The sequence below is a fragment of the Rhinolophus sinicus genome, chromosome 4, assembly GCF_057876585.1.
Source record: "Rhinolophus sinicus isolate RSI-liver-muscle chromosome 4, RSI-T2T, whole genome shotgun sequence".
Taxonomy (NCBI): Eukaryota; Metazoa; Chordata; class Mammalia; order Chiroptera; family Rhinolophidae; genus Rhinolophus; species Rhinolophus sinicus.
In genome coordinates, this window is record NC_142504.1 from 102,888,132 (window position 1) to 102,902,513 (window position 14,382).

A 14,382-nucleotide genomic window follows, 5' to 3' on the forward strand; every position below is an offset into this window, starting at 1 on the left:
CCAGGCTGGCTTGCCTCGAGCCCTCCCTCCACTCACCTTCTACCCCCCTCCCCCGCTCCCTCTGTCATCCTGTGAAACCATCAAATGTGGACCAGATGGAGAAAACACTTCTTATCGACCTGCTCGTTTTACCTGAAGAACTCACTCCACATATGATTCTCCTCTGGTCCCGCTCCTGCTTCGGCCATCCTGAAAGTCATGAAGTAATGCTGTAGGCTGGTGCCTGATGTCTTCCATCGCTTCATTTCCTGACTCCTTTAAAGCCTTGCACCTGTGTTGTATCCAAACAGGAGGTTTAAATTAATAGCAGCCTCGCAGAGGATGGGCTGACCTCCCGGGTTTTTTTCTTTTTTTTTTTTTTTAAATGAATTTTGAAGTTGTAAGGCTTTAAGTCATAACATACTTCCCTGGAAATGGTCTGTTCTCCAGGACATGTGACAATGCTAAATGGAAAACAACAGCTTTGTCTGTTTTTCTTTTTTAAAGCAAAGCAGAGGATGTGACTTAAAAGTCTCACGATTTCAGGTTGGCCATGAAAGAAAAGGTAAGAAGCTGCTTTCCTAGGATAGTTACTCATTTTTAAATGATTCAACTCCAAAGATAGAGTTTTCATGGATGTGCCAGAGAAGCAAAACACTCAAGTATGTAATGAACCTTCATAATACTACTCTATTACAATAGATTTACTTTTATAAAAATCGTTGTTACACATAAAAGCCCAGAAAAGATGAAAATGTAAAAAAATGTATTGTAGACCACATATTTCAATATTCTACTGTTGTACGGGGTGGCCTGCAGGGTTTCAGCTCCCGCTCCCTACGTAAGAACACAGGATGTGACTAGGCCAAAAAGGAACACCCACGGAGCCACAGGTAGGGGAGTCACACCACTATGGTCTCACTGGAGGCTGGATTCACACAATGTGCGACCTGCTATCTGCTTTTCTGCCTGCCAACCTACAGACTTCACTTACTAGCTGCAATCCGCCGTGCTAACTGCAATCCGTGCTTGCTAGCTCAGCCACCATCTTCTTGCTAGCCCCCCCATTTTCTGCTAGTGTAGCCACAGCAGTTATATTAGTGGCCAATGGCTCACTGGTTACAGCTGACGGCCAACTAGCCACAGCTGATGGCCATCCAATCACAGTTGGTGGCCATTTACTACCTGAGCCAGCACCTTTCTATGTGAGGCCGAGAGCCTGGAAACTGCTTGCTGGGGCTCTGTCCCCACAGCTACATTTTTATGATTTCGTTTTTTTCTTCAACAAAGATTTATTGCTCTTTTTGAAGTGCTAGGTGCTGGAGACTCAGAGATCAACAGACGCAGCCCCTGCTTTCATTGAATGTACGGTAACGATTCCAGTTGTCTCTTTTGACAGGAAAGCTAAAAAAGGCCTCTATGATCTCATCTTAATTCTAAATTAGACAGATGGTGACACCAAGACAGAGAATTTAAGACACTATCTAAGGACACACAGGTCCAGCACTTCAGCCTCCTTAGTCCTTCTCATGGATCTTTCTAGATAGCCCAGTTTTGCTCACCAAAGACACAGGTGTATAAAATAAAGAGAGCATGGTTTAGAATGAGGGGGGCCTCAGTGTCCACTCAACTTGGCCACTAACTACCTGAGTTTATGCACAGGCGCAAGGTCAGTATTTCTTCCCTAATTAAACAGATTTACTGAAATGCTTAAATATGCTCATAGTGAGTCCTCTCCCCTGGACATGCTAACTGAGTAGGTCTGGATGGAGGCCCAGACCTTTGGTAGGTCTTTAGACACTTGTGGAAACACTGGACCAAATGAGCTGTAACCCTCCAACAATAAAAATATTTTAAAATAAAGTGAAAACCAAGAAGATATGGTGATACAAACATCCGTGTAGACTGAGGCTCTTCTTCTAAAGGACGAAAGTTCCTACTAAGCTCTGTTTCTGTGATCAATAGTCTTTGCCTGCTGATGTGACCAGCTTCTTCTGGTCTTCTGAGAAAAACCACTCCCAATCACCTAGGAGGAGGAATCTTAAAATTCATAGAAAGTTCCAGTTACCAGCAGACAATTGCCTAGTATAGAATGATTTTACTCCATGTAAATTTTGGGTCTATATGGACATGTGGAAATAACATATATTTGTATCTCAATAGAGAGACAAATAGATGTATCACCACCAAAATTTCACCTGACACATTAAATAGGTTTGGAGGGATTTTGTTGTTATCATTGAACCTAGAAAAGAAAAACTTGTACTCGGATTTCCAATTTTTTTTCTAGGTGAATCATCGTGTTTAAATACACTATTCTTATAGGTCAAATACTCCTAATAAGAAACAATGGAAGGCTTCATTTAAACACACACATCATGGGATCAAAATCAGAAATCTCAGCACCAGCACAAACCTGTGAACACATCCAGTTCACAAGTTTTCGACTAACTGATTAGTTTGAATTTTGCCAATATAGAAACCCCAGATTGAGGCTTTTGTTGGGTACTCCATTCCCACCGTACCCCTGCATGAGCAGCTAGGGCCATGTAAACACCCAGACAGGGTACATTAAGTAATGATGGTGGGATAGTTTGTAGGCTTTGTTTGCTTTTCCCTTCCGTTTCTTTGAATTATAGGATTGAACATATTGGTTTCTCATATGAAAGAACTGGCTGATGACTTTATTCTGGAAATGTCTTGGCCTGAAATATCTGACCAAACCAGGTAACGGGATGGACAGGAAAATCAGAGCGAAACAAGAGACTAAAGTAATTCAAACAAAACAAATTCCTGAAGCCTAGGAGTGTGTGTGTGTGTGTGTGTGTGTGTGTGTGTGTGTGTGTGTAGTTACTTCTGAGTTTCTTCACCTGGTTTACATGGATCGAATTGTTCATTCTCCCAACAGATAATTATTGTGTTCCTCCTTCATGCTAAACACAACATTAGACAATGTGGGATTCCACGAAGACAGAATAAAGTGATAGTCCCTTCTCATGAAGAGGTATCACTCTGATCACCACTTACAATTTCCCATATGTAAAATGGGGTTGGAGGTGAGAGCACAGCTGTGAAGAAGGAAGAATGAACCAGAACCAGGAAATATCTCTATTCCCAGTGCTTCCCCTCAGTAACTCTGTAAATTGGGTCTCAGTCTCTTCACCTATAAAATAAGACTTCCTTCCTTCCTTCTTTGCTTCCTTCCTTCCTTCCTTCCTTCTTTGCTTCCTTCCTTCCTTTCTACTTGCTCTATTTCTTTATTTTGAAAGGAGAAGGGACTTGGGTACATTAGCCTCATCTTGCTTCTTGTTTTCTGAAGAAGGTTCCCTGGCCCTGGCTCTGGCAATACTGTTATTACAGAACAAGTCCCCTGTTAGTCTTATGACAGGTAACAATGTGGAGACAAGTCTCCAGGAGCTGAATTTAGAATTCAACCCCAAGCAGAAGTGATAGATTTAAAATTCTGAGCCCAGCACAAACCTCTTCATTTTCAAGTTCATTTACCCTTGGCAACATGCAACCTCCTGTTACTAAGAGGGGGAAAAAAAAAAAAAAAAGCTTTAAAAGACTCATTTAAAAGGCTGAGGAGCCTTTTGGGATCTCCGCAAGCTCTTTAAAAACATATTTTGATGATACAAGTGTAAACAAATCAAAAGCATATGGATTGAATTTCCCTTAAATTACACAGGATTTTTAAAATGATGGGAGGGTGGAAATGTGTTTGGAAAAATACGTTTCTGGTTTTACTGACTCAGAAACATGCGAAGGAGCTGAAGCTTTTGACAGACCTGAAATGATGGCAGGTTTGTCCATCATCTGTCTTTGAGGGTCTGGAGTCCTTCACAAGCCTTCTCTGGTTTTTCACCCAAGAAGTCTAGTACAGATTTCTATTAATACAGACTCACAGAGAGAGAAAGACCAAAACCATGCATCATGAGTTTTGTCTTCCCCTTGAGCTAAAGAGCCCTATTTTATGGAGTTTGGCAACGTGGACTCCCCTTGGACCAGTCAAAGGGATTAGTGTTCCTTTTATAAAATACAAGTCTATACAGGGCTGTATCACCTGGGCTCAGGTGTCAATCTTCTGCAGTCCCCAGGCTGGGAACCACCCCCAAGACTTTACCCCAGGCTTTCCAAAGTACTCTGGAGAGTCATGTTATCATTATTACAATCCCTTTCTCTTCCAACCCCAACACACAACATGCCAGAAAAATGGGGTCAACAACCTGCTTTTCTGTTTCTGTTATCTGAACATAAATAGTTCAAGAGTCAGAGCAATCCCAGAGAGCTTCAGAAAGATTCAGGAAGTTTCTAGATGGGTTTGCAGAACCAGAATCCCCCGAAGGCCCTTTCAGTCATTCGATTCATGGCCAAATGAACCATCAGAATTACTTAAAGGCCATAAGAGCTTTGTGCTTTCATCTTCACAGAACTATCTGAGAAAAACTGATTGGGCTGCTTTAAAGAATCTTCCGTTTGGAACGTTTCGTTGGAAACATACAATTACACGAGAGCTTGACTTACCTGAGGTAAAAAGAAACTTTGCCTCATTTTTCTTTTTGAGGAAACACTACAAACATACCCAGTGCCTCTCTTTCGACACACACTCAAGTAGAGAAGTTAACATTACATCCCCCTCACTCCCTCAAAAAAATTTTTTTTTTTTTTTTTTTTTTTTTAAACTTCAGAGGAGTGATCTGAGAAAGCACTCTGGAAAAATAAAGGGCTCTCTAGTAAAAATAGCTGTTACCCCCACTTGTGCCTCTAGTCCTAGAGACTTCTGTCCCCTGGCTACAATGGTGAATGCCTAACCAGTGCATAATTTTAACAGCACAACTTGCATTGCCTAGGCAGCTGTCTGCCACACCAACTCTTTATGAAATCCACCCACAGCATTTGACTCAATTACCTCCTGCAGCTGCGAATTCCACAGGTCGACCACACTCTGCATGGAAAAGTATTTCTTTGTATTCGTTCCAAATTTATTAGCCATTTGAATCATTTCTTTTAGTGACTTGTATATTTTTAAGTGTTCATATATCACCATTTTTAGGCCCAAGTCCCAATTGCCTGTATTTAATATGCAGCTCAGAATATTAGCGTACAGTCTTCAAAGGATCTGTGTAAACTCAGACCCGGTGTGTTGACCTCCACTTGAGCTTTGTTCAAAGTTCTCCAGCCATGGACTTCCTCACAGCCCACCAGCCTCTCACATATGATCACAATCAGAAGAGGGAAAAACACTTCAGGGACCTGGGATGGAACAGTTCAAACCTCCACCATGCTAGAAACATGAGTTTGGGGCCATACCTGAAAAACAGGGACATCCCTAAGAGGTGGGTGGGTATACTGTTTTACAGATGAAGAAACTGAGTCACAGAGAAGTGAGGTCACCAGAGGTGGTATACAACAAGCACCAAATCCACAAACTAGGCATTCTGAAGACAAGTCCAAGGTCCTTACCCTACCACAGAAGATTCCATGTGAGTTTCATGGATAAATGAATGAATGTCCCCTGAGCCAGTAGGAACAGACATTCTCCCTGGCGTCCGCCCCTTCCGGCCCCCCCCCCCCGGCCCCCTCCTCCCGCTCACTGAGGCCATGCTTCTTGACAGAATACACTGTCGAGAACCCTGGAAGTTTTTGTCCATTATCCTAGAAATTGGCCTCAAAACACACGCACAAGCATGGATGTCCAGCATCTATGTTTAATTAAAAAACTGACATGCTTGGCCATTTCTAAGTTCTTGCCTGCCTGTCATCATCCTCGAGGTGAAACCACATGGAGGTCTCACCCCCACCTCCACCCCAGGCAACGTTAGTTCCTGTCCTATCTTTCCTTCACTACAGTTCTTCGACTGGAAACTGAGGGGGTGTATAGGATGGCCTCCACATTTCCATGCGTAGTGGAGAGTGCTTACGCTTCACGGTCACAAACTTAGAGAGTCGAGCTTTGCCGCTCCCAAACTGCACTACAGGCAAGTGCCTTAACCTTTTGGAGCTGCCATTCCTCAGCACCATCACAGTGGGAACAACGCCTAACTTGTGTCACTCTTACACAGATAGCCATGACATACCCAATGTGCCCAGTCCTGTGTTCAGCCCCTAACAGTGTCTCTGTACATGTCAACTTCTTGCCTTTTGCAAGTTGATGCTATCCTTTACTAAGTGGTGCTACAGGATGCTAAAGGTACAACAGGTTATTCCATCCTACAGCTTTTAAAGGGGTGGTCCAGCTTACTTAACTGCCTAGTCTTTAAAAAACCAGGTGTAGCTGAGACAAAATCCAGAGCCTAAGTCTATAGCTTAAGCCTTTATTCATAATTAATGTATGACCCAAGATTAACTTATCATGGCCTATAAAAAACAGGGCTGCTTGATTATCAGAAAACAGGGCTTTATGCCAAGGCCCCTCCCTCCCACCAAAAGAGAAGAAAACGCCACTTGGAATTGAATTTAATAATGACACGTTACGTTGGGCGCATCTGCTTCCATTCCACGTCAAGAAATTACAGTCCATGCTTGAATTCAGCAATTTATTCTTTCTCTAAAAGTTTCTTTGCTGTCATGTACAGGCTATGTTTACGGTTTAGTGTTTCAAGATGGTTTTACTGTAAAGGGAAATGCAAACAACTATAGAATCTAGGGGATCTACTGATCTTTAGCATTTATAGGACCAGAATTTCCTTTGCCTTTTCAAATAATACAACTGTTTTAATTATTATTATTATTTTGGCCAATTCTGAATCAGGGTATTTGTTTTGTGTATGTGATGGTAAATTTAAAAACCTGTTGTCAGCAGCAGAACTTTGAAATGTCCCCCAGTTGCATGGAGTCAAAACATTATACATTAAAAAGCTCTTGTTTCTAGCATCAGCTTAAGTGGCCCAGTGCCTTGGGGCCAGTCACTGCACCCCATTCCACCTCAGACTGATTATCTGCAACTAGAGAAATTTGGGGCTCCCTCCACATCATTCAGCCTAGTGTGGACATTCTTCTCTACAGTATGCTATTCATAAGACACCCAAAGTTTTATAGCTTCTTGCTTCCTGACCATTAGAAATGTAAACATTCAATGGATTTTATGAAAGCATCCTTAGCCCAGTTTCAATATCTGTTTACTCCCATGGAGGTTGAGATGGTGACATTCTTATATTCTCAAGGAACACATCTAGGCAATTGTAGATTTGAATTCAGATTTGATTACCAACTTTGGCCAAATATGCATTAGAAGTAGTCCATATAAAAATGCCTACCTGGTCTGTCTCAAAAATGATGCAATTTGAAGCAGACTTGAAATTGCCTTTGAGCATCTGTGGAGTCAGCTCTGGGCAAATCTAGGACTGACACTGCCCCACTACTTGCTGAATCAGATTGCTGACACTCGCTGCACGTCCATTTTTTTTTTTTTAAGTAATTGAGAGATATTTTGCATACCATGTAATTCACCCATTTCAAGTGTAAATTCAATGTGTGTGTGTGTGTGTGTGTGTGTGTGTGTGTGTGTGTGTGTGTTTTGTTTTTGCTTTTTTGTATATTCACAGGGTTGTATATTCACATCATCACAATCAATTTTGGAACATTTTTGTCCCCCGGTAGAAATCCTGTACACATTAGCGGTCAGTCACCATTTCCACACATATCTTTCCTCAGCCCCTGACAACCACTAACGTACTTCCTGTCTCTATAGATTTCCCTATTCTGGACATTTCATATAAATGGAATCATATAATATGTGACCCTTTGTGACTGACTTCTTTCCACTTGGCTTGAGGTTTTTAAGGTTTATCTACGTTGTAGCATGCATCAGCACTTCATTCCCTTTTTATGACTAAATAATATTGCATCCTATACATATACCACATTTTTTTTATCTGTTTATCCATTGATGTCATTTGGGTGGTTTGCACTTTTCAGCTATTAGGAATACTGCTATGACCATTCATGTACAAGTCAGCACATCCATTTTTGTATCTACAGAATCCTACTGCTTTTCTCCTATAGCTGTTTTGATTATTTTGATTAATGTAAAAAACACTTAACAAATTACTTGAAAGACAACCTCAACATCTTCCATAACATTACCTGCTTTTCTGCTTTTCCCTGATGACACCACCTTAGCTTCGGGTACTAAAACGTTTCCAATATTTTCATTGCCCCTTCGCTTTGCACTTTATATTAAAATAGTTTCTAAATCTTCTAAGTATCTAGGGTGTGTCTTGAGTCCATACTTCCTTTTCTTTCTTTATGATCGTCTCTTAAAGTCAAAACTTCATTTCTTCTCACTTCTTCTCACCATTAACTAGTCGCCCAACCCCCAAGCTCCTTCCCGCCTTTCCACTACAGAATTTCAGTTTTAGTGATTGATTATTTAAAGTCTTAGTGGCCCTCCACTGAAAGGTTAACTGTACTAAGTCATTTGCCAGGGACAAAATTTATAAACCACAAACTTGGGTACATAAACTATAAATTTGCTTATTTTTCTATAAAAGAACTGAAATTTTCTTTTAAGTCCCCGTTTAGTCTACTGGCAAAATACTTAATCTAGTTATATCCAGGTAAATTCAGACACTTCAGTGCTTTCTGTTTTGCTGTCAGTGTCTTCTAGGTTGGCCTCTTGTCACTTGTCCCGCTGTCTAAGTCTTTACAGCATGCAGGTCTATGCATAGGAAGGGCCCACATCCAGTCCACAGGCAACTTCGATTGTGCACGGTCCTGATGAGATTCCCCTGCCCCATCTTCTCTAACCACTTTTGTACCCTTCTTTTTTGCCTTTCCTGACTAGAATTGGCCTGATGTCAGTTCTGCTCTACCCACCATGATGACATGCAAGGCTTCTCTTCAAGGCCCAATGTCCCTTCAGGCACCCAGGCAGTGAGTCACGTGCCCCCTTATCTGGGATTTCCATTGTCTAACTCACCCCTCCCCCAGGGTAGCGGGCAAGGAAAAAGACCCCTTCTCAGAAGAAGAGCCACTTGCAAGCTGTCTTTTCTCTCTCCAAAGCTTATCTTCCACCAGCCCTGGTCTGGTCTATGCACTTAGGCTCGTTGAGCCCTTTACCAATTTTCTTTGCAATGTATTTTTTTATTTCATAAATTCAAGGCTCGTATTCCTTCAGATGTTCTGTTTTCTAAAACACCCAGGTCTTAGAAATGAGGAGACCTGCTCCCAAGGCTATTGTCTCGCCTACAAGCTTCAAGAGAGCCCTTTTCGGATGGATCGATTCTGAAGCTGTACCTCTAGCCACGATGGTGCATTGCCTCCGAGTTCTAGAAGATATCAAGGGCTGAGACCCAGTGGCCAACACGTTAGTTCTCTCCAGAGTCTGTCGGGGCACATGGGAAGCCACAGGAACTCCTGGCCAGAGAGGCTCCTCCAATTACATGGAAGTTATTTCCTTTGGTAGTTAGAGCTACTGAAACATCCTACTGAACCCAGCCCAGCCCAGCCTGGCTGGGCTGTCTGATTTGAAGAGCCTTGGCCAGTCTCTGGTGTGGCCTTCCCTTTGCATCACACCTTTCCGAAAGGTCAGTAAGATATCCAGGGGACTGTCATACCCTCAGACATTCCAGCCCTATTTCTGCCTCTGCCAATGCCTCTGAGGGCTGGACAAGACGGTGAGGCTGGGACCCTCCCAATTAACTTAGGAAAGTGAAATCCCATGGATGTGTGGAGTCCATTCTCAGAGAAGACATGTAGCAAAAATGTACAATAATATTAAAATTTGAGAGAAAAAAAGAAGAAGAAGAAACCATCACAATAAGAGGACAACATTCCCACTGAGTGAAAATTAGACAAAATTAGAGTCCTAGTGCATTGTCCTCTGATGAAACTACCAAATGACTAGAAAGCAAAAGAATGTGATAGTCAATTCCATAACGAGGGGGGAAAAAAGCCATATAAGAGTTTTTGTTTTTGTTTAAATTGGCTATTCCTTGCTATTAATGGAAAAACATAAAAGCTATAATTGCCTATAATCATTGTAGTGAATTCAGATACTCAAGCTTCTGGTGAAGTTGACTTTCTGAATATCCAAGTTTTTGCTGTCTCTTAAAATGGAAAGAATCTAAACTGATTGGAGTAAGCAGAATCAGGATTTGATTTTTCCCCCCTCTGTGTGTCCTAACTTCTAACATAATTGAAAGGATGAATTCATTTGGTGAGCAGAGCTGCTCAAATTCAAATTTGGTTCTCTCAAAGAAAGAGGCCAAAACAGATTTTTCTTTGAAGTTGGAGAATAATGAAGCATAGCGATGATATATTTTGCATATTTGTTTGCAAAAGACACAATGTTCTTATACATATATGTTTTTTTTGTCTTGAATGTGGGTCGTTGTAAAAGGAAAGTCATCCTGCAGGATTACTTCATTTTGTTATATCTCTTTAGAGACTTAAGGGCAACTCTCTATCCATATTATCTGGTGACAAATCCTCTGAAATTCCCTGCTAAAACAAGTCCCATTGATAGCAGATAACCCGGGCTCAGCCTTCTTAAGTTTTATTTTGATTAATCTCTGATTCATGTTAATGATCTTTCAACTGTTTCATTCCTTCTGATGCTGGAATTTTTTGTCATCGTAATGCTCTTATGGCATACCTAATCCACCCCTTTCTATCCTTATTTGACCATTGCCTACACGTTCTCCAAAACCTCCTCTCTCCTCTACCAGCCCACTACCTTCCCTATGTACCTTTGGAGAATTTGCTTGGACTAAGATTTTGGATACTTGGCTTCAATTTCTATAGGTTCCTAGTTTGACGAAACCACTTTATTGAGGTTTTTTTTTTTTTTCATTATGTGTTTTTATATATTTAATATGCTCATTCCTACATTTGTATTTAATTGTCATTTTCCTAAGGAACCACGTTTCTCCCCAGTTAATTTCTAATGACCCATTTTCAGGGGCATCTGCACCACAGAGGGAGCAGCTGATTTAGATTATTCTCGAATTTTCTCAGCAGGAACCATCACTGACCTAAGCATCCCTTTCACAACACACTGTCCCAGGCACAGCAGCAAGCCAGTGGCCATCCAGGCACTTAGCCTTCTTGGCTTAGCGAGCTGCTACTTCTAATTGTTTCTAAATTATTTTAATTGCTTGAAGCCATTAAAAACATACACTCAACATTTGTGCATTTTGAAAGAATTGCCAGAGTCTCCTCAGACCAACGTTTCCACTGACACAATGTGACTTAGAAGGAACATCAAAGGCTTGCAAAGGAGACCACTGAAAGCATTCTTGCTTTCCCACCCATCAGGACTCAGCATTGTGTAAAACAATGTGATTTCCAGAAGGAGCTGGCTGACTTCAGGCCATATGAACTCTGGAAAACCTGGCTAGGGCAGAGTCTGAAAGAGGTGAGAGTTTACTACGTTTAGGGAAGAAAAACGTGGAGCCCCATTTGCTAAGCTGTTCGTCTCACATTACATTAGAAAAAGAGGCAATATGGTCGTGGTCCAAAGTCTATACTTAAAACATTGGGTTCACAGAATCTCTAAGGCTTTGAGGGAGTATAAATGTGTCTCTGGGGAAAAGGTATCAAATTCTAGGATAACTAGCTTGGGAGTGATTTAGAATTCAAGAAATGGGATACAATGTGCAAGTACACTTTCTGGAAGGTTTCGAAACTTCATGGAAATTTCAGCTTGACATGGCTAATTGTGGGGAAGGGTTATGAAGGAGCCAGATTGTATCCCAAGCATGTAACTCAATATTTGGCAATAAGTTTAGCTCAAATGAGTAAATGAATGAATGATTGAATGAGTTAACAAGTCTGGAGTTCCAACTGGAAATAAAACGGTCACAAATTTATCTGTGTGCCCATGCTTTCTTCCTTTCCCTCTTATTTGGAGTAACAGTATACCTTTGCTTCCTCCAGATTTAGCCTTGTACCAATAGCCTGGACTCCATCTACTCCTAACACGTAGGAGACCTTATTCCAAGAATTGATGTCTTCCCCCTGCATCATCAATGATTATCTTTCTCACATGAATATTCCATGAAGCCTATTCCTTTCATCTCTCTCATTGCTACTGCCTTAGTTTGGGGCGTCATCATATGTCCATTTCAGCTATGTCAATGCTCTCCTAACCAAATAGCAGTTCTGACACTGTAACTAGGATACAGTTTCTTTCTCTGTCCCTGTCAGCCTTGTTTCCTCCGTACTGAATTCATTCTTGGCAAACTCTTTCCTTATGATCAAAGATGGCTGCCAGCAGGTCTCAGGGTGTTTCCTTCTTTGTCACATCTAGCAGGAAGAAGAAAACATCCCTTCCAGCATCTCCAATAAAACAAGGGCAAACTTTTCTTTCACAGATATCCCAAACACCTGTGAAATACTTCCCCTTGTCTCTAACTCTGAGTACTAGAACATGCTTAGGTTTAAACCAATTAGCTACCACCCCTTGAACTAGACATGGGACAATTTCATCCAAACTCAAAGGCAGACAAGAAGTGTGGGTGAAAGCCCCAAACTGAAGCCAGGATGTGTAGGTGGGAGAAGAAGATGGATGCTTGGGAGGCAACCAAAACTGTCTTGAACAGGGATCAACAGAACAGAAATTTGTTCAGATAGAAAGGGAAAGAAAGAAGATCAGAAGGTATGGCCAGAAAAGTTAGTAAAGGCAGAAACCCAGTCAGACTCTACCAGCCAGAGCATAAAATAAGTCATGTTCCTAAAACTTAGTTGAAGCACTAGTTATCTTAGCTGACAACTCATGGGAGCTTTTCATAAACACATGCAATGTGACCCACGATTTGTCAAATAAATCCATGTTTTATATCTTGTATATATAAACTCTGTTAGGCAATAATAACTACTTAATAATGGGTATGTATGTAAACTTTCCCTCAGAAACTAAAACATTTAATAATTTGTCGCTTATTTCCTCTTTTGCTAGATAGGGCTCTATATTATATTAAAAGACTAGAAAAACTCAGAGGTGGAAGAGAGAGCTGTGGCAGTACTCCCTTCGTCAACCCTTGCCACTGAAAGCAGTCCAATATATATTTATTCCTATCAATTTTAATGATGCTTCTCAGTTCCTGATAAAAGGTAAAAAAAAAAAAAAAAAAATTAGGTAACCTTAGTACTTACAGGAGATTTTGCTGTTTCAAGTGAGCAAAAGGAATGAAAAATGCTAAAAGAAAGACGAGAACTCTCAAACCCCTCTTCCCACTTCCCTGTGGCTCTGACCTCAGCATTAGTGCAGGTGGGCGAGGTGGGAGCCTACAAAACAGCGCAGGTCTTACTCTGTCCTTTAGGATCCCAGCATGTGCTTCCAGCCCCAAATCCTGCAAAGGGAATCTATCTCCACGCTGATGGATGAAAGATGGGAAACACAGTAGCTTTCTGGTGAATTTTCTTATGCATCTGTTCCAAAGCCAACTGTTTGAAGATTTTTTCTTTTCCTTTTAAGGTCCAGTACATCATCTTCGGGCTTCTCGCCTTCGATGGGGAGGAACATACCACAGACGTTCTCAGTAACTCTGCACTAACTTTCTATTCTACGGAGTCCTTCATTTCATTTTGGCCAAAGATCAACATTGATCTAGGTTGTCGCCAGCTGTATAACAGCTGTGCAATTCAGGAAAACCACAGTAGGCTCAGGAGGTTGAGACTTTATTAAATCAGGAAAAAAAAAAAAAGGGCAGGTCAAGGGTTGCTTCTTTTTCTCTCAACCTCCCCTACATAATTCTCTTCAGTATCGATGTTGTGGTACATGGCGAAACTCAGGTTTCACACCTCTACAGCATTTAACTAAAGAGTTTCATTTCTATTAGGAGGAAGAAGCCATAGAGATGAGAATTTCCTCATGCTCTGTTTGGGAGATAAAGTGGGGATGGGATAAGAAGTTCTCATTTGTTCCAGCATTCAGACATTTTCAGCAGGCAATGTCTTTTCTCTCATAAGTCAGGGACGAAAGGGGCCTCTTCAAGCGAATTTGGGGTTTGAAACTGAGCTCTTCAAATTGCCAAGGCTTCCTAGAGTACCGACTACCTTAAAACCTTAATAAAATGCTCCTCCTGGGGTCCCACATGCACTTATGAAGTTATAGAAAGGGCGTTTCTAAGACATTTGGCACTAAACCCACTAAAATAGATCTAAAATGGATTCATGTTGTATCTGCAATAAGTTATATAGAAGGATATATCCTCGACACATGAAGGATATATTTGCACCAGTTACTGTTAGCCTAAGATGAAATAAAACATCGAATTTGTAAATCCATGAGAAACCTGCTCATTCTTCAACAGGCAGATGCTCAGCTTACGTTTTGACCTTGATAATGCAGCAATGGTTATGGTCAGAATGGAGACTCACATTCAAACCCCAGCTGAAGTGTACAGACTAGACATGTTTCATGGCCTTCGAGCTCTGTGTTGTCATCTCCAAGACCTT